General features: G+C 48.5%; 1 long non-coding RNA gene across 1 annotated transcript; it reads left to right on the top strand.

The window, feature by feature from the left end:
* Window positions 1–222: 222 nt before the first annotated feature.
* On the top strand, window positions 223–1045 carry LOC125619630. Its single transcript, XR_007351153.1, has 2 exons — window positions 223–347; window positions 425–1045. It is a non-coding gene; the product is annotated as an uncharacterized LOC125619630 (long non-coding RNA).
* The last annotated feature ends 2957 nt before the right edge of the window (window positions 1046–4002 follow it).

Genomic DNA, 4002 nt, shown 5'->3' with positions numbered 1-4002 from the left:
AGCAGCAGAAGACGCCCCCGGAAGGAACCAGGAAGGCGGGGAAATGGAAGGGGTGTGGCCACAAGGCCCCGCCCTCGGCCCTGCGGCGTAGCGGTTCTGGGCCTGCGTGAAGAGGCGGGGCGTTCAGGCGGTTCTTGTACTGGGTACTGCGTCGTTCGTTCTTGGCGTCAATCTTTTAAAACCGCTCGCGCACGCTGGGACCGTTGGTTTAGTTAAAACACACGGCACTGGTCCACTTATCCGAGCACTGCAGCCGACACTTTCTATTTGTTTAACTGTTCTAAGGGGGAAAAAAAAGCGACATTAAATTTTTCGAATACGGATTGCAGAGCTTGAGCCCCAGCTGAGTAAGGACTCCGGGGTCAATCGGTATGATATATTTTAGTAAAGTTTAACATCACTCTGATTTACTTTTCTTTTTTAGATTATAGATAAACATAAATAGAAGGATCCTGTTTTCCCGCTCTCATCCCAGTGGACCAGCTTGAGTCCTCCCCTGGGTCCCAGAGCCTCACCTGGGCGCAGGCAGTTGTGCGGGCAACCCCTGGAGATGGGCTGCCTGGAGTCGCGTCCTGTCCCTGAAAGCTCAAGTGCTGGGTGAGCTCAAGCTGGCCCTGCAACCTCTCCATGCAACTTCCTCTTTAAAACAAACAGTGTTAACAACAGCTTTTGTAAGAACCTATGAGTTTGTATGCAAGCGTTTAGAACGAGGACGCCTGACCTTAATAAGCCCTTAAGAAATGATGTGGCAGTCCCCATTTCTTTTTCCCTCCAGTGCACACCTCCAGGCAACAATTCCCAGCCTTGTAAGCAGATAACTGGGGCTGCAGGACTCGTTCCAACAGGTGATTGTGCACAGAAGTAATGGACACACATCTTGGCCTGCCTTCCTGTTTCTTGGTCTGCACAGCTGGAATTGATAGTGGAACCAGAAGAAGGTTTCAGAACCTTTTTCAGCACCACTTGGAAGAGAGCTGCTCACCCAGGAAAACCCACTTGGGAGTGCTGTATGAGAGAGAAATAAAAACATACACTTCCACCGTGACACACCACTGAAATGCTGCGGTTTTGTCATAGCCATTAGCTAACCTAATACATAGCCATTTCTATTATTACTGTGCTATTTTTTTTTATTCCTCCACAATTGGACTCTTTGAGAGTGTGTTGTTTTGTGGCAGCATTGAAATATCTGCATACCACTCCTCAACCAGATTATAAGCCCCTCTTTGATATCTATTTCTGCTATGCCCCCCACCCCTCAGCTCCACATCCACAGTACCTAGTGCCTCACTGAGGAAATTGCCTGGGAATGAAGAGAGAGCTGCCTGTCCAGGAGTGCGGTGCAAAGGTTGTTCTTTGCTTCATTGCTTGCATACAAACCCCACCCACTGTTCTTCTTTCCTCTCCTTTCTATGGATTTGCTTGTTCATTCATTTACTCTTTGGTAAGAGTAAAGACTTGTGCAGCCCTCCCTCTGTCCCAGGAGATGGTGGTGAACCGGCAGACACCCCCTCTCTGCAGGGGACCTCGTTAGTCCAATTGGCAGGTAAGCTGCATTTCTTTTGTAAGCCATTAGCTAACCTAATGGTTGTTGGTCTTGTGAGCTGCTGCCTGTCCCATAAACCATGGCATCCCTGCTCCCCATGTTGAGCCAGGGAGGGAGGAAAGAAGACTGTTACGATGGCAGTGTGCAGGAGGGTACCCACAGGGAAGGGTTCTTAAAGGAGCATGACTTCTGAGTTGAATGGGATTCACCCATGCAAAGGCGGTTGTGAGGAAATGGGAAGGATTTACTCCAGGCAGAGGTGAGAGAAAGCCGTGAGTCTGGGAGGGGAAGAGGAGAGAGATGAGGCTGTAGAGTCGGGGCCAGATCACATTCTAATTAATGAAGGCCTGACAAGGCTGGCAGCTGCTATTTCCGTGGTTAATTCCTCCTTTGAAAACAGTGGAATCAACCACAAGGAGGATTCAGCTCATCCTCTCAGGGCGGGGGCTGAGCACCTGGGAAAAGCCGCTGCTCACAGCCCTGGAGGAACTTCTGCAGGTGTGGCCCCCGACTGTGGGGACGCAGCTCAGGAAAGCCCAGTTGTCTCATTATTCCTGCAGCACTTCAGGTTACACACCTGGGCCCACAGACGTGCCAATCCCCCTTTGGTTACTGCCTGTGCCTGGCCTCTACTGGGACTGCAGCAGCCTCCAGCCAGCAGCAGCTGGGTTTGCCATCACTGTGCAGTAGCTCAGACCTGTCCTGCTGTTAGCCACTAACCTACTGGCCCAGGCGAGAGAGCCAGTGTGTGTCTAAATTCCACTTGGTGACTGGGGAATCTCCTGGGCAGCTTAGTTACTTGAACTTCTTTACCAAATGTCCTCAAATTTTCATTTAATTATTTCCTCTATCTTTTTATTAATTTTATTTTTAGTTGTAGTTGGCCACAATACCTTTATTTTATTTTTTTATTTTTATGTGGTGCTGAGAATCGAACCCAGGCCTCACATGTGCTAGGCAAGTGCTCTGCCGCTGAGCAACAACCCCAGCCCTCCTCTATTTATCTTGATCTGATCCTGAAAAAAAGACATTTTTTCTACCAAACACATTCAGTATTTGGAACAGTGGTTAAGAGCACAAGCTGAAATTGGACAACACTAGGTGATGTCTAGATCGGCTTGTGTTACTGAATCAGATCTCTTTGGCCAGTCACATAGTGTCCCCGTCACTGAAATGATAGGTTTTGCAAAAGAGGAAGGGTTTATTCACAAGACAGCCAAACATGAAAGTGGAAGAGCAAGTCTCAAATCTGCCTTCCTGAGGACAGGGATTAAGAATATTTATGGGATAAAGAAGTAGGGTGCAGGGCTAGGGATGTAGTTCAGTGGTAGAGTGCTTGTCTGGCATGCATGAGGCTATGAGTTCTATTCCCAGCCTGAGAAAGAAATAAAAAATAAAAGTTACTGTTAGCTGGATGTGGTGGTGCACCCTTGTAATTCCAGCAACCCAGGAGGCCGAGGCAGGAGAATCACAAGTTCAAGGACAGCATAAGCAATTTAGCAAGACCCTAAGCAACTCAGTGAGACAGTCTCTCAAAAAAAAAAAAAAAAAAGCTCAGTGGTAAAGTGCCCCTGGGTTCAATCCCCAGTATGAAATATAAAGAAGCAGTGTGCGCTCTGGAGGCTGAGGTGGGAGGATCATAAGTTTGAAGCAAGCCTCAGCAACTTAGCAGGATCCTGTCTCAAATGAGAGAGGAAGGGGCTAGGATGTGGCTCAGTGTTGGAGCAGCCCTGGGCTCAATGGCAGTATCGGGGTGGGGGGAGAAGGGTGGGTGGTCTCAGGTGTGGGAAAGGTGGGAAGTGAGGTCATGCATGTGATCCATCCTCATAGCTTAGCATGATCTGAAGGCAGAATTTTCATCTCCTTGATATCAAAGAAATTACCACCAGACGATACCAGCAGCAAGGGCCCAAACACAGAGCCAGTAGTTTCATAAAAGCAGACTTCAGGTCCCTAAAAATTTAACCCAGGCAACTATCATCCTGACCCCCACACCAGAGATATAGGGAAGCAAGTGGGAGACTAATAATAACACTGCCCAGATGTGTGACCTCCAGAATTAGCGATGATAATGATGACGATGATGATGATGATGATGATGGAGGAGACAGGTTTGCTGTGTTGCCCAGGCTGCGCTCAAATGATCCTCCTGCCTCAGCCTCTTGAGTAGCTGGGACCTCAGTGCACACCATCACGCCAGTCTCCAGAATTAGTGATTTTAAAAGCCAACTAATAGCCAAAACTAAAAGCAAGTGCAGCAAGTTAAATGTATCGGGTCTGTTCAGGCTTCCCGGCTTCCCTCGGTTTCAGTTGTCACCAGCTGCCTGGCCTAGTCACCTGGGCTCTCTGAGCCTGATATTACTCATTTGTGAGACAGAGATGGTGGTCCTTGTTGAAGGAGATGACGTGTGAGTGAAGTGCTTGGCGTGCAGAAGCATGGTACACAGAGGTCGTTA

The sequence above is a fragment of the Marmota marmota genome, unplaced genomic scaffold (assembly GCF_001458135.2).
Source record: "Marmota marmota marmota unplaced genomic scaffold, marMar, whole genome shotgun sequence".
Classification (NCBI taxonomy): domain Eukaryota; kingdom Metazoa; phylum Chordata; class Mammalia; order Rodentia; family Sciuridae; genus Marmota; species Marmota marmota.
This window is presented reverse-complemented; position numbering and strand designations above follow the sequence as displayed.